General features: G+C 39.2%; 1 protein-coding gene across 2 annotated transcripts in view; it reads left to right on the top strand.

Annotated features, from left to right (window-relative positions):
* The first annotated feature begins 4,318 nt into the window (after positions 1 to 4,318).
* Positions 4,319 to 21,319, top strand: part of aifm3 (AIF family member 3) — a 58,953-nt gene continuing 41,952 nt past the window's right edge. For both annotated transcript variants that reach the window (XM_061986422.1, XM_061986423.1), the window contains exon 1: positions 4,319 to 4,461. The gene's annotated coding sequence lies outside the window, so the exon portion shown is untranslated. The remainder of the gene's footprint in view (positions 4,462 to 21,319) is intronic.

The raw sequence follows: 21,319 nt of genomic DNA on the forward strand, positions 1-21,319 counted from the left end.
GCTGCTGTACACACATGATAGTGTCTTCAAAGTGTGCATTCTTCTACTAAAATAGGGACTTTAGTCAGGGCTAGAACCAATGTTTACATTGTTTCTTACGGAGAAATCTGCTTCACTATACAAACTTTTCCATTTATGAACCGTGTTCAAGAACTAATTTAGTTTGTAAATGGAGGTTCCACTGTACACACATGATAGTGTCTTCAAAGTGTGCATTCTTACACTAAAATGGGGACTTTTGTCAGGGCTAGAACCAATGTTTACATTATTTCTTACAGGGAACTCCGCTTCACTATACAAACGTTTCCATTTATGAACCATGTTCAAGAGCCAATTAAGTTTGTAAATCGAGGTTCCACTGTACACACATGATAGTGTCTCCAAAGTGTGCATTCTTCTACTAAAATAAGGACTTTTGTCAGGGGTAGAACCATGTTTACATTGTTTCTTATGGGGAACTGTGCTTCACTATACAAACTTTCCCATTTATGAACCATGTTCAAGAACCAATTACGTTTGTAAATCAAGGTTCCACTGCACACACATTATAGTGTCTTCAAAGTGTGCATTCTTCTACTAAAATAGGGACTTTTGTCAGGGTAGAACCAATGTTCACATCATTTATAAATAATAATGATAAATGGGTTGTACTTGTATAGCGCTTTTCTACCTCCAAGGTACTCAAAGCGCTTTGACACTACTTCCACATTTACCCATTCACACACACATTCACACACTAATGGAGGGAGCTGCCATGCAAGGCGCTAACCAGCACCCATCAGGAGCAAGGGTGAAGTGTCTTGCTCAGGACACAACGGACATGACGAGGTTGGTACTAGGTGGGGATTGAACCAGGGACCCTCGGGTTGCGCACGGCCACTCTTCCACTGCGCCACGCCGGAACTTTTCTTCACTATACAAACTTTTCCATTTATGAACCATTTTCAAGAACCAATTAAGTTTGTAAATCGAGGTTCCACTGTACACACATTATAGTGTCTTCAAAGTGTGCATTCTTACACTAAAATAGGTACCGGTACTTTTGTCAGGGCTAGAACCAATGTTTACATCGTTTCTTACGGGAACTCTGCTTCACTATACAAACATTTCCATTTATGGACCATGTTCAAGAACCAATTAAGTTTGTAAATCGAGGTTCCACTGTACACACATGATAGTGTCTCCAAAGTGTGCATTATTCTACTACAATAGGGACTTTTGTCGGGGCTAGAACCATGTTTACATTGTTTCTTACGGAGAACTATGCTTCACTATACAAACTTTTCCATTTATGAACCGTGTTCAAGAACTAATTGAGTTTGTAAATCGAGGTTCCACTGTACACACATGATAGTGTCTTCAAAGTGTGCATTCTTATACTAAAATAGGGGGACTTTTGTCAGGGCTAGAACCAATGTTTACAGTGTTTCTGACGGGGAACTCTGCTTCACTATACAAACTTTCCCATTTATGAACCGTGTTCAATAACCAATTAAGTTTGTAAATCAAGGTTCCACTGCACACACATGATAGTGTCTTCAAAGTGTGCATTCTTATACTAAAATAGGGGGACTTTTGTCAGGGCTAGAACCAATGTTTACATTGTTTCTGACGGGGAACTCTGCTTCACTATACAAACTTTCCCATTTATGAACCGTGTTCAATAACCAATTAAGTTTGTAAATCGAGGTTCCACTGTACACACATGATAGTGTCTTCAAAGTGTGCATTCTTACACTAAAATAGGGGGACTTTTGTCAGGGCTAGAACCAATGTTTACATTGTTTCTTACGGGGAACTCTGCTTCACTATGCAAATGTTTCCATTTGTGAACCATGTTCAAAAACCAATTAAGTTTGTAAATTGAGGTTTCACCGTACACACATGATAGTGTCTCCAAAGTGTGCATTCTTACACTAAAATAGGGGGACTTTTGTCAGGGCTAGAACCAATGTTTACATTGTTTCTTACGGGGAACTCTGCTTCACTATACAAACTTTCCCATTTATGAACCATGTTCAAGAACCAATTAAGTTTGTAAATCGAGGTTCCACTGTACGGATATTGGCATTAAGCTGCTGTATAGAATATTTTTTGTGTGTTTTTTATTTCATTGTGTAACCAAAGTAGCACTACTGGCGGGCAGGGTCAGGTGTAGGGTTGTAGTGAGCAAAGTTTAGACCAAGGGTCCCCAAACTTTTTGACTCGGGGTCCGCATTGGGTTAAAAAAATTTGGCCGGGGGCCGGGCTGTATATATATATATATATATATATATTGTCTTTATATTCCAGCGAGTTAATCTGTTTTGACCCAACTCTCTCCTTTGAGTCACACATTAAGAGTGTTACTAAAACGGCCGTCTTTCATCTGCGTAATATCGCTAAAATTCGTTCTATTTTATCCACTAGCGACGCTGAGATCATTATTCATGCGTTCGTTACGTCTCGTCTCGACTACTGTAACGTATTATTTTCGGGTCTCCCTATGTCTAGCATTAAAAGACTACAATTGGTACAAAATGCGGCTGCTAGACTTTTGACAAGAACAAGAAAGTGTGATCATATTACGCCTATACTGGCTCACCTGCACTGGCTTCCTGTGCACTTAAGATGTGACTTTAAGGTTTTACTACTTGCGTATAAAATACTACACGGTCTAGCTCCGTCCTATCTTGTCGATTGCATTGTACCATATGTCCCGGCAAGAAATTTGCGTTCAAAGAACTCCGGCTTATTAGTGATTCCCAGAGCCCAAAAAAAGTCTGCGGGCTATAGAGCGTTTTCTATTCGGGCTCCAGTACTATGGAATGCCCTCCCGGTAACAATTAGAGATGCTACCTCAGTAGAAGCATTTAAGTCCCATCTTAAAACTCATTTGTATACTCTAGCCTTTAAATAGCCCCCCTGTTAGACCAGTTGATCTGCCGTTTCTTTTCTTTTCTCCTCTGCTCCCCTTTTCCTTGAGGGGGGGGGCCACAGGTCCGGTGGCCATGGATGAAGTGCTGGCTGTCCAGAGTCGGGACCCGGGGTGGACCGCTCGCCTGTGCATCGGCTGGGAACATCTCTGCGCTGCTGACCCGTCTCCGCTCGGGATGGTGTCCTGCTGGCCCCACTATGGACTGGACTCTTACTATTATGTTGGATCCACTATGGACTGGACTCTCACAATATTATGTCAGACCCACTCGACATCCATTGCTTTCGGTCTCCCCTAGAGGGGGGGGGGTTACCCACATATGAGGTCCTCTCCAAGGTTTCTCATAGTCATTCACATCGACGTCCCACTGGGGTGAGTTTTTCCTTGCCCTTATGTGGGCTCTGTACCGAGGATGTCGTTGTGGCTTGTGCAGCCCTTTGAGACACTTGTGATTTAGGGCTATATAAATAAAGATTGATTGATTGATTGATTGTCATTTAACATCAATTAACGTTGATGTTCATCAACATTTAACATTGTCACGTTATCGATGGGAAAATAAATTTTTGCCTGAGCGGCTAGGAGACACTGAGAGTAACAAGCGGTAGAAAATGGATTAGAAAGGAAAGATTTAAAAAAAAAAAAAAAATTCTTGGGACTTCCCGTGGGCCGGATTTTGGATGCTGGGGGGCCGGATCCCGCGGGCCGTAGTTTGGGGACCCATGGTTTAGACCAACAATTCTAAACTTGGTGTAACTCATGTGTTTGATTTATTTTTGCACATTTTTTACATTTTGCACACACTCCAAGTAGAAGTAACCACACCACCCAAGCCGTTTGATGTAGACTTGAAGTTCCTATGCTCGCTGCTGGTAATATTACACATTGATACAAATCTGGCTGAAACCGTGAGTAACAATAACACTTGCCTGGAGAACATGCGGTCGGGCCGGGCAGTGCAGCAAGGAGATCTTTGATCAGGATTAACTGGCAACTCAAGTCGTTAACATCTAAGGGCGAGGCTGAAAAGACCTGCACTGAAAAGCGAATGTGTGTGTGTGCGTGTGTGTGTGTGTGTGTGTGTGTGTGTGTGTGTGTGTGTGTGTGTGTGTGTGTGTGTGTGTGTGTGTGTTTGGGAGCGGAGGGAGGTGCAGAGAGGAGGGAAGGGTGAGAATACATGCTGTGTTAGCATCCCCTCAGCAACTCCATCAATACTGCATACAGCTAAGAAACTGGCAAAGGTCCTTTGTGCTGCATTTGCAGGCTCAGCCAGCGAAGGAGAGCAACTCCCACGACCGGTGGGCTCAGTCTGCCGCTGCTGCTGGAGTGGGGCGGGGGGGCCTCACACACACACACACACACACACACACACACACACACACACACACACACACACACACACACACTCCACAGCCTGTGCTGCATCAGGACGGACACACGGACGAGGGATACTCTAGTGGAGAAGAAGATAGTTGTGCCAATATGTTAAAATGTTGTGCATTGGACTTCTCCCTGCATCTGCTTCATGACCACGGCTCTTTTTGGTAAGCTCTTATTATTCTGATTATTATTATATTCTCATTGCATGTTTAACTGTTAGAAATGCTGGGTGAGAGAGTGACGTAATCTTCGAAACTTTACCAACTTCTGACAGCTGCTTAAGTGTGTAGAAGATGTGACAATAGCACTTTAAAAAAAAAGGCTTGCATGGAAATCTGAGGTCGTTTATCCCTCAAAGGTCAATTTTGACAACTTTACAAATGAGGAAAACATTGACTATTTGTTATGTGCACTACTACTACTACTTTAACCATTCATAGTTCCAAATATATATTTATTGTGGTATTTTACAAAGATCCATTCATTACTAATGACTTATTTTTCCTAAAATGCTCCCCCTTTCACTTATGAAGTGTAATTACCGTATTTTTCGGACTATAAGTCGCAGTTTTTTTCATAGTTTGGCCGGGGGTGCGACTTATACTCAGGAGCGACTTATGTGTGAAATTTCATGGGATTTAGCGATTAGGAGTGACAGATTGTTTGGTAAACGTATAGCATGTTCTATATGTTATAGTTATTTGAATGACTCTTACCATAATATGTTACGTTAACATACCAGGCACGTTCTCAGTTGGTTATTTATGCCTCATATAACGTACACTTATTCAGCCTGTTGTTCACTATTCTTTATTTATTTTAAATTGCCTTTCAAATGTCTATTCTTGGTGTTGGGTTTTACCAAATAAATTTCCCCAAAAAATGCGACTTATACTCCAATGCGACTTATATATGTTTTTTCCTTTCTTTATTATGCATTTTCGGCAGGTGCGACTTATACTCCGGTGCGACTTATACTCCGAAAAATGCGGCAATTGGTTTTGTGCAATTGTCCTTCTCAAATACAGTGGGACATGGAGGGGCGCGGGGAACATGCTTTATCAGTATCATGCTTCAAACTTCGTTTCAAAAGCTGTGCAATGGAAAACGTGCTCATTGTGGCCAATAATCCTGTCTTCTTCATTTCGATAAAAAATAAAGATGTTTACCGTATTTTTCGGAGTATAAGTCGCACCGGAGTATAAGTCGCACCTGCTGAAAATGCATAATAAAGAAGGAAAAAAACATATATAAGTCGCACTGGAGTATAAGTTGCATTTTTGGGGGAAATTTATTTGATAAAACCCAACATCAAGAATAGAAATTTAAAAGGCAATTTAAAATAAATAAAGAATAATGAACAACAGGCTGAATAAGTGTACGTTATAAGACGGATAAATAACCAACTGAGAACGTGCCTGGTATGTTAACGTAACATATTATGTAAGAGTCATTCAAATAACTATAACATATAGAACATGCTATACGTTTACCAAACAATCTGTCACTCCTAATCGCTAAATCCCATGAAATCTTATACGTCTAGTCTCTTACGTGAATGAGCTAAATAATATTATTTGATATTTTACGGTAATGTGTTAATAATTTCACACATAAGTCGCTCCTGAGTATAAGTCGCATCCCCGGCCAAATTATGAAAAAAAACTGCGACTTATAGTCCGAAAAATACGGTATATATATTGTGCTCTTGTGTTATTGTTACTTACTGATCAATTTGAATGTACTATCATTTATTGATATTATTTTAATTTAATTGTTTTTAGTATCACATAGTTCAAAATCAAAAAATGTTTTATGTTTATATGAGGATTACATTTTAATTTTTTTTTCAGGCAAAATGGTGCGCTTTAAATCTTTTCAGCTGCAGACTAAAAACAATGTTAATAAGTTATTTGTTGTTGTAAGTTGATCTATATTTCTTTTTGGTTTTCTTTAATGTTGATAAGGATACAATGTTATGCAGAGGTGTACTTATAACAATTTTATTGACAAATTATAGAGTGGGGGAGGGGCGTGAATAATTGGGAAGCACTGAGTTAAAGAAATGCGATACAAATTTATCGGGACAAGCGGTAGAAAATGGATGGATAAACTATTTGAATTGCCAATTATTTAATGTTTTAATCACTTTTATGAACTAATTTACACATGACGATATGTTAAAATATAGTTATTATATATAACTGCTGTCAAATATTTAAAAAAAATCTGATTATTGATACTTATGAATTTAATTAAAATGTAAGTGTTTTACTGGCATGCATGTCATTTACAGTATTTACTCAAAATTGGTAACATTTTTATCCATAGTAAAATTTGCCAGTGAGCACACCTGTTGGAAATTCTACCTCACCTTTGCACTGACTGATCACGGAGCGTATAACAACCCGCACCACCTTTCAGATAACCATCTGCATGTGCCGTTAAAGCTTGTGCAGACAAAATTAATTACGTGATTAATCTGCATGTATACATGATTAATGTGATTTTTTTGTTTAATAATTGCATGCCTTAACTTTGACAGCCCTAATATAAAGTTAATGCGCTTGCAAAATGCCAACAAACTTGATCTGTACAGGTGTGAATCTTTGGGTACTTACTGATTCGGTCCTATTTCAATTCCTGGGATGATGATTCGATTCAGAATCGATTCTTGATTCAACATGATTCTTTATTAAAACCGATTCTCGCAGTGTGTTATAATTGGTAGAATAACTATAATAAAGCTTTTTCAAAACAGGTTACATTTTAGAAAAGCTCCTTCCGGTTGCATGAAAATGGCCTCAAATCGTCTTTTTAAAAATTAATTGTTATAAAGAAAAAAAAAATGTTTTGGTTAATAGATTTTTAAAAACTATGAATCGATTTAAAAATTGGAAGGAAAAAGAATCGGGATTAGGATGTGAATGGATTTTTTGTGCACCCCTAATGATCGATGTCTTTAAATACACACTGATTCTGCCACTAACGACTCATTTTCTGATGACTAATATTTGGACGACTAATAAAAAAAAAAAGATTATGTTATTTTGTTCGTTCTGCCTAACAATGAATGGCGCAGAAAGAAGGCACACAGTATTGTGTTAATGTTACTTACAATATGTTGTATGTATTGTATATTGGCGGGGTTAAAAAGTCTATGTAGCCTGTCTGACATGCAAAGTGGGGACGGGCGATATGGCCTAAAAAACACTTTGTGATATATTGTGGAAAGGGGCGTGGCCTGCGGACTTGCAGCAAAGCGGGGTGTGCCAGGACCGGCTTTGAGATCAGCGACAGGTGCGTAGATGGCCCAACTGGGCCTGCTTATCTAATCACCTGTCGCTGATCTCGAAGCCGGTCCTGGCACACCCCGCTTTGCTGCAGGTCCGCAGGCCACACCCCCTCCACATATATATTTTGCAAAAACGGTATATATCACAGTATATTTTCTTTATTTTATAGGGTACAAAAGCTCCTCCTTTGGCTGCTGACGTACACAATAACACACAGTATTGGGTCATTTCGACATGTGCACTCACAGTGTAGATGCTACGTTTAGTTGTTTATCCCATTGGGTTGAGTTTTTTTCTTGCCCTGATGTGGGATCGTTGTGGCTTGTGCAGCCCTTTGAGACACTTATGATTTAGGGCTATATAAATAAACTTTGATTGATTGATTGATATTATTCTCTCTACAGTACAGACTCTTATTCATCTGTTTGCTCATTTTCTGTCCATAGCTGCTTATTCTCTGTAATGCCGTTCCAGCTACACTTTCGTTAAAGTGTACAAAGCACTTATTTTGCCATTGTTCTATTGTTCTGTTAACATCGCTTCTGCTTTCTCATTCTCGGTGTGTCGCATGTTACGTTAGGAAAAACAGCGTTAAATAATAACACCGTACTAGTAACAATTAATTAGTTTTACGTACGTTACAATGCCGTTACCGATGCCTTTAATGTAACGTGGCACGCTACTTTTGATGCGATTGTGTGTCAACAATACAGCGTCAGAAGCACAGCAAGTTCAATACAGGAATTAACTATTTACTAATGAAAGTAACAACCAGCACCACACTAAAAGAAACTTGATGTTTATAGGAAGAGGCAACATCACACAGCAAACAACATGTCGGCAAAGTACACACACTATCACACACGCGGAGCTCGAATGTAACTGCGGCACTTGCCGTTGTGCTCTAAAAAATTGTGCGACATCGACGGCAAGAACATGCCGTGACCGCCCTTGACTTTTTACTTGTTAATGGACTAGGGCTGTAACAGTAAACGGTATAATGATCATTCGCGATAAAATTCCCGACAGTTAGTAATACCATCTAATTTTTTATTTACCGAAAAACCGTCATTTATTAATGCATTTTCGACAACACAAAGTCAGGCGCGTGCGCACTAGTGTCGTTTGGCTTGATAATCATGGCGGACAAGCTACACGGACTTTGCTCCGGAGATTTCCCCTCGGAGTAAACGGAGCCAAGCGCTTGGTTTAACGTCATTTTCCCTCGCTTCCCGCCGTGCGTATGAGAGCGCACTGCTCTGTTTAGATGGAGACAGGTGTGGACAATATTGGAGACAGACGCACTTGTCCCCACACTAAAAGTATACAGCGAAGGAGAAAACTATTTGATGTTGCTTGCATGTTGTCAATACAGCGTCCTTTAGCTGCTGTGACTGAGAGTTAATGAGGTGAGAAAACATGCAGCAGACGATGTGTCGGGAACGTTGTCACAACTTGTTTATAAAGTCTTTAGTTTGTTTACTGGGATGATCACTCCTCCTTTATTTAACTGCAAACTGTATCAGTGTTCAAATAACATCAATACTAGCTAAAATGTTTTGTCATCTCATCGAATTGAACGAAGGCTGTGAAGATTGTGTATTCGATGCGAGAGGTGTGCCTCGTCTTTATTTTTGTTGGCCAAACAGTTGTACCCAACAACAAGGAGGCGTTGTTGGAGGAGAACAAAGCTTGTTTATTAGACTTTATTAGACCTTAAGGCACACACACTCACACAAACATACGCACTCACACACACTGCTCTCATGAAACGTCTATACTGCATACGCCTGATATTAGATTTTTTTCTTTTTAAGTAACGCATAAATTACTTTCCACAGTAATTAATTACATTTATTAAACAGTAATTATGTTAGTAATTTAATAACTTTTTTGGTAAAGTGATGTGTAACTGTAATGAATTACTATTTAAAAGTAATACTCCTTGTCAAAAATATAGTTTATTTGCTGCCATGGAGACCAGGGTCAAACTCAGAAGCGCCTCCCCACTGTTGCTGGACATACTTTAGCTGTGCCAGCTAGCCACCTACAGGCAACAATAAAACCAAAGCAAAAAAATCTGACTAATTCTCAGTTGGTTACGTCAAATATTGGACAGTTTGTACAAACCCTGCACACAACTCTGTGAGTAAAGTTATGCTAGTGCTAACAGAACATTGGCTTGTGTCCAGGGTGGTCCACCAGCATGTATGACGAGTATATGACAAAAATAGGATGGGTACCGTTCACATTTAAACCGATACTATTCAAATTCCCGGTTCCTGGGAATTGATACCGGTTCCTAAAAGGTATCAATTTTCGGTACTTTTGTGTGTGTTAATAAATCTAAATTTCCATTGCAACATTTTCCAATGAGTTGATTATGATAACTGCTGTCCTGTTATATCTTGTTTCATTATCACATGTTTAAGTCTCATTTGCAGATATAACATTAAGTTTGGGTTATACTTGTATAGCGCTTTTCTACCTTCAAGGTACTCAAAGTGCTTTGACAGTATTTCCACATTCACCCATTCACACACACATTCACACACTGATGGCGGGAGCTGCCATGCAAGGCCCTAACCACGACCCATCAGGAGCAAGGATGAAGTGTCTTGCTCAAGGACACAACGGACGTAAAGAGGTTGGTAGAAGGTGGGGATTGAACCAGGAACCCTGAGTTTGCTGGCACGGCCACTCTCCCAACAGCGCCACGCCGTCCCCGTTTCAATTACAGTTGCAAATCCAAGACGTTAGATAGCAGTATTGTGTTGGTCGATTTAGTCTTTTGTTGTCTGTTGTGCCCCACAAAGTGTTAATAGTGTAAGTATTGTACTTATTATGCACCAGCTGTTTGAATGTAACGTGCATTTTAGTTGTAGTTTTTATGAACAAATTTGATGGTGTTGAAATCGCCATGTAAAATCGCTAATGCTAATCAGTAGCATGTCAATAGCAAAGCCAATGTATATTAGCATCAAACTAGCACATTTTTGGAAAAGTGGAGCCTTACTTAACTTACGTTGGAGCGTTTTTTTTGAGTCAATTGCTTTGTTGCTAGAGATGTGCGATTATATCAGACTGCCGATATTGTCGGCCGATAAATGCTTTAAAATGTAATATCGGAAATTATCGGTATCGGTTTCACAATTATCGGTATCGGTTTCAAAAAGTAAAATTCATGACTTATTAAAACACCGCTGTGTACACGGACGAAGGGAGAAGTACAGAGCGCCAATTAACCTTAAAGGCACTGCCTTTGTGTGCCGGCCCAGTCACATAATATCTACGACTTTTCACACACACAAGTGAATGCAATGCATACTTGATCAACAGCCACACAGGTCACACTGAGGGTGGCCGTATAAACAACTTTAACACTGTTACAAATATGTGCCAGCTGTTTGATTGTAACGTGCATTTTAGTTGTAGTTTTCATGAACAAATTTGATGGTGTTGAAATCGCCATGTAAAATTGCTAATGCTAATCAGTAGCATGCCAATAGCAAAGCCAATGTATATTAGCATCAAACTAGCACATTTTTGGAAAAGTGGAGCCTCACTTAACTTACGTTGGAGCGTTTTTTTTGAGTCAATTGCTTTGTTGCTAGAGATGTGCGATAATATCGGACTGCCGATATTATCGGCCGATAGATGCTTTAAAATGTAATATCGGAAATGGTCGGTATCGGTTTCAAATTTATCGGTATCAGTTTCAAAAAGTAAAATTCATGACTTCTTAAAACGCCGCTGTGTACACGGACGTAGGGAGAAGTAGAGAGCGCCAATAAACCTTAAAGGCACTGCCTTTGCGTGCCGGCCCAGTCACATAATATCTACGGCTTTTCACACACAAGTGAATGCAAGTCATAATTGATCAACAGCCACACAGGTCACACTGAGGGTGGCCGTATAAACAACGTTAACACTGTTACAAATATGCGCCACACTGTGAACCCACACCAAACAAGAATGACAAACACATTTCGGGAGAACATCCGCATCGTAGCACAACATAAACACAACAGAACAAATACCCAGAACCCCTTGCAGCACTAACTCTTCCGGGACGCTACAATATACACCCCCGCTACACCTCAACCCCTCAACCCTGCCCCCCAACCCCGCCCACCTCAACCTCCTCATGCTCTCAGGGAGAGCATGTCCCAAATTCTAAGCTGCTGTTTTGAGGCATGTCAAAAAAAAAAAAAGTACTTTGTGACTTCAATAATAAAAATGGCAGTGCCTTGTTGGCATTTTTTTTCCAAAACTTGAGTTGATTTATTTTGGAAAACCTTGTTACATTGTTTAATGCATCCAGCGGGGCATCACAACAAAATTAGGCATAATAATGTGTTAATTCCACGACTGTATATATCGGTATCGGTTGATATCGGAATTGGTAATTAAGAGTTGGACAATATCGGATATTGGCAAAAAAGCCATTATCGGACATCTCTAATTGTTGCCATTGAAAATTGCAACATTATCTAGCGGTAGTTTGGCTGAGTTTGCTCTCAGTGCTGCCTGAGTGATGGCCAATTGCCAAAGTGCGAAGAGCTGAGTCAACAGCCGGATGTGACGTCACACACAACCCAGGTGGACCAACGGGATTTGTTTGGTGCCAAAAAAGTACCGGATTCGGTAACCTAAACAAAAACCATTTTCTCCCAATTTTGAATCTTTATGCAGGGGTGCAATTTCTTTAAATTGTCATTTATTTTCCATTGAAATCGTTGTAAGCTGCAGGTAAACAAAGCAGGTGACCTCTGACAGCTTTTACTCAACAGGCGAAGGCTTATCTTGAATTCTATAAGCCAAAAGGAGCAAAGCGAGGGAAAGGGGGCGTGGTCAGCAATCAAGTGTGTGGTTAGATTGCAATGAGCTGTTGTCTTTTATCAGGCGAAGATCAGAGGGGACTAATCGCTAACTTGAGGGCCACCATTGCAGACAAGTGTTTAATTAAAGTGTCTGTCATTTGAACAGCTTCTACTTCCCTGCATAGAATTTTGTTTGAACAAAACTAATGTTTTTTGGCGTGTAGATGTCTATAAGTTAAAGTATAAGATTGTGGACCTGTAGTGGATGTGGGTGTTGGTGCTCAACATTCCTGCTTTTCTTGGTCTCAGTCAGGTTATGGATCGGTCGGTCGGTCGGTGGACCAACGGAGCCAGCTGCATTTGCTAATTCTCCCCCGACATTCCTGTGAGCGTTCTTACATTAGAAGAGAAATGAGTGAAAGTGACAGCTTGTTTGCAGGCTGGATTATTAGCACTGCAGCAAGCGACTGGCATCTGCGTCATATGTTGTGGCGACCAAATCTGCTTAACCTACTTTAGTTTGGAGCAAAATAACTTCTCTGGAACACCAGCGTGGCACCTTTTTAAAAAAAAATTTTTTAAGTCAATTTGTTGTTTCTATAAAAACGTGTAATTACTAAAATAAGTGAAGGAAGCTCATTCCTAAATGTGTTGTTTTGGTGTCCTTCCAGAGCTGGTTTATTGTACACACTGCACACTCCTCTCAACACTAAAACACTATTAACTAAATAAACAATGCACATACAGTCGTGGTCAAAAGTTGACATACACTTGTAAAGAACATAATGTCATGGCTGTCTTGAGTTTCCAATTATTTCTACAACTCTTATTTTTTTGTGATAGAGTGATTGGAGCACATACTTGTTGGTCACAAAAAACATTCATGAAGTTTGGTTCTTTTATGAATTTATTATGGGTCTACTGAAAATGTGAGCAAATCTGCTGGGTCAAAAGTATACATACAGCAATGTTAATATTTAGTTACATGTCCCTTGGCAAGTTTCACTGCAATAAGGCGCTTTTTGGTAGCCATCCACAACATTTTTGACCACTCCTCATGACAAAATTGTTGCGGTTTAGCTAAATTTGTTGGTTTTCTGACATGGAATTGTTTCTTCAGCATTGTCCACACGTTTAAATCAGGACTTTGGGAAGGCCATTCTAAAACCTTAATTCTAGCCTGATTTAGCCATTCCTTTACCACTTTTGACGTGTGTTTGGGGTCATTGTCCTGTTGGAACATCCAACTGCGCCCAAGACCCAACCTCCTGGCTGATGATTTCAGATTGTCCTGAATAATTTGGAGGTAATCCTCCTTTTTCATTGTCCCATTTACTTTCTGTAAAGCGCCAGTTGAATTGGCAGCAAAACAGGCCCAGAGCATAATACTACCACCACCACGCTTGACGGTAGGCATGGTGTTCCTGGGATTAAAGGCCTCACCTTTTCTCCTCCAAACATATTGCTGGGTATTGTGGCCAAACAGCTCAATTTTTGTTTCATCTGACCACAGAACTTTCTTCTTATCTTTATCCATGTGATGTACTTTTGACCCAGCAGATTTGGTCACATTTTCAGTAGACACATAATAAATTCATCAAAGAACCAAACTTCATGGATGTTTTTTGTGACCAACAAGTATGTGCTCCAATCAGTCTATCACAAAAAAATAAGAGTTGTAGAAATTATTGGAAACTCAAGACAGCCATGACATTATGTCCTTCACAAGTGTATGTAAACTTTTGACCCTGACTGTATGCAAATAAAAATATGCACAATACGGGTCCTGTTTTTACACGTTCATGTCAATATTCATTTTTGTAATTTTTATCCAGTCGTTACTAGTAATAGATACCGTAACCTGGTTTCAAAAGACTTGCGCTATACAGTACAAACATCCTAATATAACTTTTTAACTTCTAGTATAATACTGATATTGGTGCCTGAGTATTGGTCGATACCGATATTAATCCGATATGATATCAGCAGGAATCATACAGACTTGTATTATTTTGTAGTGTGGATAGTTAGAAAATGTGAAATTAGTCAAACAGAGAACGCTGACCTAGTTATTATTACCGTCTGGAATGGACTCATGCTGTCTTTAAATTGAAGTGGAGTGGTATTTTTTGGGGGGGGGGTGGGGGGTAACGACACATAGTGTGCACAATAATTAATTAGGTCAAAATCATGGTGCAGTCAGTTGAATGATGCGGACACGTTTGTTACTGGATACTTTCTAACGTGCTCCTGCCTAGAACTATTTGATATGTGTTTATATTGACAAATGTGCTGTTTCAGACTGCAATGTTGTTCAATGAAGGACACTTATTATGTACAGTATGTCTAGCTTGTGTGCTATTGTGTGCTTAATTGTTGCGTAACTGCTATCTCCTTGTAGCCTATAGCCATCTTTACCTTTTGTAAATGATTTGACTAAAATATAAGAAGAGATAAATCTTGCATGCTTATTGAAGGACATGTATATGTTTACTGGCTGTCGAGCTTTGCACACGTACAGTAAACTTGCTGCAAGACTGCTTGTACAGAGATTTAAGAAGTCAGTATCAGCCGATACTTGTTTTTTTTTGCTGCTATCGGAGCAATAGCCAACATTAATATTGGATCGGGACATCCCTATAATACTTTAGTATTAATAAAACATAACATTTTAACATAATGTCATATACTATAACACCTGAAATTAAGAGTTTTTGGAAGGTAAGCTGAATGATGGGTTTGTTGTTTGTTTAATAACAATTAACATTTTGCTCTTCATAACATCTCTTTCCCTATTCTACACTCACACGCATGCGCAGTAGCAGGTGATGCGCAAATCCTGGGCAATTAATGGCTCGACAGAACACTAATTATACAATGGTATCGGTAATGATGCCCCATTCCTAGTCGTCTCCAAACTCGGTGAATATACAGTTAATAGATTTACAGTATATGATTTGTTTTTTAAGGTGATTTAACTGACAAATGTCCGTGCCAAACTACATGGAGTCATACCTCACATAAAAGGTCAGAGAGAGAGATGTACAGCTATGTAATCCATTATGCACACTAGGGTTGTCTCGATATATTTTTGGTACCAACACTTTTGTAAATCAAGGGGACCACAAAAAATGGCATTATTGGCTTAATTTTAACAAAAAATCTTAGGGTACATTAAACATCTGTTTGGTATTGCAATCGAAGAACAATTTTGTCCTTATATAAAATAGTGAACATACTAGACAACTTGTCTTTTAGTAGTAAGTAAACAAACAAAGGCTCCTAATTAGTCTGCTGACGTATGCAGTAACAAATTGTGTAATTTTCTATTCTATTATTATGTCAAAATTATAAAGGACAAGCTGTAAAAAAAATATTATTAATCTACTTGTTCATTTACTGTTAATATCTGGTTATTTTCTGTTTTAACATGTTCTATCTACACTTCTGTTAAAATCTAATAAACACTTATTCTTCTGTTGTTTGGATACTTTACATTAGTTTTGGATGATACCACAAACTCAGGTATCGATCCGATACCAAGTAGTTACAGGATCATACATTGGTCATAATTTAAGTTCTCATGTGTTCAAGGACATATTTCCTGAGTATATGAATATAATATGAATTTTTTTTTAAAAGAAAAAAGATTTTGTCACGCTAAAAAATATTGATGTGATCATAGTAGTATCGACTAGATACGCTCTTGTACTTGGTGTCATTACAGTGGATGTTAGGTGTAGATCCACCCATTGAATTTGTTTACATTGTGACGCTGGTGAGCTATGGTATCCTCCTACGGTGTGTAGTGAAGCATGTTTAGCTATTTCTCATCCTGCAGGGATGATACTTGTAAGAAACGTACTTTATTTGTCGCCAGGGAGGCGAGGATTAGTGATTTAGAAGAAGCTAAAACTCTGCCGATTGCGGATGGACGTTAGCCGCTAACTAGCTGGCCATGTTTTAAAGCACATCTTCCTGAGGGCGTTTCAGTGTTATAACTTCATCTTTATCGTCAGTTTTTAGACCAAAATGCGTCCGTTCTCCGTTTTCTGTCGACACACTGTGTCTGCTTGTAAGTACTCTGTGATTGTGCGCTGCCGAACATGCTCCTCTGCTCGTAAAACCAGCAATGTCACGACGTGACGACGCGCCGTCATGCCGGTAAAGAAAATATATGGCGAACCTATACTTTTCAAACAGAGTATAGTACCGTTTTTTTGTTTTTATTTTATTTTTTTTATGAGTCATGTATTGGAATATGGGATCCATTATTTAAATTTGTTTCAACTAATAAATGAACCAAAATATGACTTATTATATCTTTGTGGAAAATGTTGGACGCGGTGTGTTGTCGGGCTTATGGGATGTGATGCAATTGTAAGCCACTGTGACACACTATTGTTCATTTCTAATTTTTGTATTATTTTTTATTAATGTTTTTAATGATGATATCAATGAGGGTTTTTCTAGTCACTGCTATCTTGAAATTGTTACTAATATTGATGCTGTTGTCGTTTATGTTCATTTTTGTTTCACTACATTTGGATTTGTGTGTCCTCAATTGCTCTCAATTGCTCTGTTTATTGTTGTTCTTAATGTTGCTGGGATGGGTTTGGTTTTGGAATTGGATTGCATTGTTGTGGTGTATTGTTTTGTTGATTGATTAATAAATTAATTAAAAAAAATAAAAATAATTTTTTTTTTTTTTTAAGTACCGTTTTTTATTCATTAGTACCGCGATACTATACTAGTACCGGTATACCGTACAACCCTAATGCACACAGTGGACAAAAAACTTGTTTTGTATGACCCAAATAAATACAATGACTACATTAATTATATAACAGTGTCATATTATACAGTCTATATACGGTACTGTAAGATGTCAAAACTAAATTTGTATGCATTTTTTTCAAATCATCTCCACACGTGGATAACATGAATCCATAGTCGCTCATCTTGACTTGATCTTAAGATCAAAGTTCCGTAGTAACAAGTCAAAATCAATTTGCAAAAAAAGACATATTGTACAAGTATTGTCTAGTAAATAATGTCGCGTCCTGACAGAAGCACAAAGTCTGATTTTTTAATAATAATATTATCCATCCATCCATCCATTTTCTACCACTTATTCCCTTTTGGGGTCGGGGGGGGGGGGGGGGGGGGGTTGCTGGAGCCTATCTCAGCTACAATCGGGAGGAAGGCGGTGTACACCCTGGACAAGTCGCCACCTCATCACAGGGCCAACACAGATAGACGGACAACATTCACACTCACATTCACACACTAGGGCCAATTTGGTGTTGCCAATCAACCTATCCCCAGGTGCATGTCTTTGGAGGTGGGAGGAAGCCGGAGTATAATAATATTAATAATATATATATATATAATAATATATATATATTATATTTTTTGGCAGACCCGTCAGCGATCCTGTTCAGTCTCTCTGTAATGTTTGTCTGCTCTTGAATGGGATTGTGCTGAAAATTTTAATTTCCCCTCGGGATTAAAAAGTATTTCTGATTCTGATTCTGATGCTCTTTTTAGACTTTATTGCTGACTTAACACGCCAACGGCAGCCCTCATAACACTGTTAGCACCGCGGTGCTAGACTAGCCTGTACCCACAACCATAGGCACCATATTTGTAGACGCCGCATTTGCTGCTGCGGTGCAGGAAATTTGTCAGTCATCAACAACAACAAAAAACACGATGCCAAGTCATTGTTCTGCATATTCTTGCTCAAATCGGCGGACCGTGGAAAACAGATCACGGCGGATTACTTTTCACAAATAAGAGTAAACATAACTATTGGTTGTATTTTGTGAATTGAATATTATTGTACTGTATTTATGGGCGCCAATGAAATTGTTGCCAGGTAGTTATAAACTAAGCTGGAAATCAGTTTAGTATTTAGAAAGTTATGATGGATTAAATACGCTGACACTTTATTACGCCTGTCAGCAGATGAGATGTTGCCCCTTTCAAGATGGCGGTCCCATATCTCGTCAGCTCCAATAGGCAGTAGCGGTCTATGCGCCGTCTATGTACATGATATGATGTCTATGGCCACAACAACACATCACTTCCTCAGTATGCACCAATGACAGTTCCAGCAAGCGAGGTTGCATTCAGGAACACCCAAAATTAGGAGCATCAAACATTACAACTCAAGTAAGTCGTATTTTATCACATTTTACTTAATGTATTACTTGGTAATCTTTAGGACCCGATCAGCAAAAGCTGCGAAGGCTCTATTGGAATTGCTTATTTTATCATTACTCTCCTACTTTGATCACATTATATACGAAAACACACACATTTTTGAAAGCACTGGCGAAAAAGGTAATATTTTTGGGGTCCCAAACACAAAAATGTCAAAATTGAGCCCCCTTGAAAAGTATTAAAAAAAATAGCTTCTGCCAACAGTTTTACATATTGTCACGAAAATCTCTAGAGACGTCTATCATGACAAGATGCATGTAAAATTCTCAAAAACCCATATTTGAAAACAAACAGGAAATTGGTCATCTTGGTATCCGCCGGCCATTTTTAGGCCAAAAACAGGGGTCGTACTTTAACTTTGAACAAATGAACCATGGTAAAATGACAGATACAAGACAGATGGACGATAATAAATTGCGAAGGAATTTTGCCTACGCCATAACATGTGGGCATGGCACGGCGCCAAAATATGATCCGATTGTTCGCCACTAAATTTTAACATTTGTAACTCGGCTCCACAAATTCAGATATGGATAAGAATTGGTTCAGATGATGATGATGATGACATGTTCTAGATTCAGATGGGTCAGTACTAATCATACCCATTTGTGGTTGGGCGGAGCCTGGCAGAAAAAAATGCCCCTCGACATCAACAGTCAAACTGTCATTGCTGAACTTTAAATGATCAGCTCTCTCCTTCCAGACTGATATGAGGCTTTAAGGTCGGGAACTGATCATGACTAGACAACGATATTGACACCAATATCACCGCCTTGTGGTGGAAAATTCTGACAGTCACAACTACCTTACACATGCTTTGATGAGTCGTGGCATTGGGAAGCCGTGACTGCATGTGTCATGCTTTCCAGCTGACTCGTGTGAACCCCTTGTCCATTCTTAAAGTACCGATTTGGGCACCGGCACCGTTTTTTAAGTACAGAATTGGTACTAGTATCGGTTAAATTGTAAACAATACCCATCCCTAATACAAAAGCCCTTAATGAAGGCTTTCCAGATATACATCCATCCATCTATTTTCTACCGCTTGTCCCTTTCGGGGTCACGGGGGGTGCTGGAGCCTATCTCAGCTGCATTCGGGCGGAAGGCAGGGTATACAGTCGTGGTCAAAAGTTGACATACACTTGTAAAGAACATAATGTCATGGCTGTCTTGAGTTTCCAATAATTTCTACAACTCTTATTTTTTTGTGATAGAGTGATTGGAGCGAATACTTGTTTGTCACAAAAAAACATTCATGAAGTTTGGTTCTTTTATGATTTTATTATGGGTCTACTGAAAATGTGACCAAATCTGCTGGGTCAAAAGTATACATACAGCAATGTTAATATTTGGTTACATGTCCCTTGGCAAGTTTCACTGCAATAAGGCGCTTTTGGTAGCCATCCACAAGCTTCTGGCAAGCTTCTGGTTGAATTTTTGACCACTCCTGTTGATAAAATTGGTGCAGTTCAGCCGAATTTGTTGGTTTTCTGACATGAACTTGTTTCTTCAGCATTGCCCACACGTTTAAGTCAGGACTTTGGGAAGGCCATTCTAAAACCTTCATTCTAGCCTGATTCGCTGCCAATGGAACTGGTGCTTTACAGAGAGTAAATGGGACAATGAAAAAGGAGGATTACCTCCAAATTCTTTAGGACAACCTAAAATCATCAGCCCGGAGGTTGGGTCTTGGGCGCAGTTGGGTGTTCCAACAGGACAATGACCCCAAACACATGTCAAAAGTGGTAAAGGAATGGCTAAATCAGGCTAGAATGAAGGTTTTAGAATGGCCTTCCCAAAGCCCTGACTTAAACGTGTGGACAATGCTGAAGAAACAAGTCCATGTCAGAAAACCAACAAATTTACCTGAACTGCACCAATTTTGTCAAGAGGAGTGGTCAAAAATTCAACCAGAAGTTTGTGGATGGCTACCAAAAGCGCCGTATTGCAGTGAAACTTGCCAAGGGACATGAAACCAAATATTAACATTGCTGTATGTATACTTTTGACCCAGCAGATTTGGTCACATTTTCAGTAGACCCATAATAAATTCATAAAATAACCAAACTTAATGAATGTTTTTTGTGACCAACAAGTATGTGCTCCAATCACTTTATCACAAAATAATAAGAGTTGTAGAAATTATTGGAAACTCAAGACAGCCATGACATTATGTCCTTCACAAGTGTATGTAAACTTTTGACCACAACTGTATGTAACTATTTTCCCCAATATGCCTTCATCCATCCATCCATTTTCTACCGCTTATTCCCTTTGGGGTCGCGGGGGGCGCTGGAGCCTATCTCAGCTACAATCGGGCGGAAGGCGGTGTACACCCTGGACAAGTCGCCACCTCATCGCCTTCATATAATGATTCAATAACCAAAATGTTACCTATTCAAATCATCATTTCTATCGACAAAGCTTGGTCAATACCTGCCCAGCTAAGATTGTTTTTGGCTCGTTCACAAGAAATTGCATCCTTAAAAGGTACTATCTACAAGAAAGGTCAATAATTATGCATTTAATTTTGATGTCTGAGTATAGCTATTAAGTAATTAGTAAGAACAAACAGCTCAGTTTAGTGCAACAAAACATAAAGTTTGTTCACGGGACAGTTGTCATGTGGAAAAAAGTCTTTGCGAAGTTTATCTCCTGCTGCAAAGAGGCCAGTC

Source organism: Nerophis lumbriciformis, linkage group LG12 (genome assembly GCF_033978685.3).
Source record: "Nerophis lumbriciformis linkage group LG12, RoL_Nlum_v2.1, whole genome shotgun sequence".
Lineage (NCBI taxonomy): Eukaryota > Metazoa > Chordata > Actinopteri > Syngnathiformes > Syngnathidae > Nerophis > Nerophis lumbriciformis.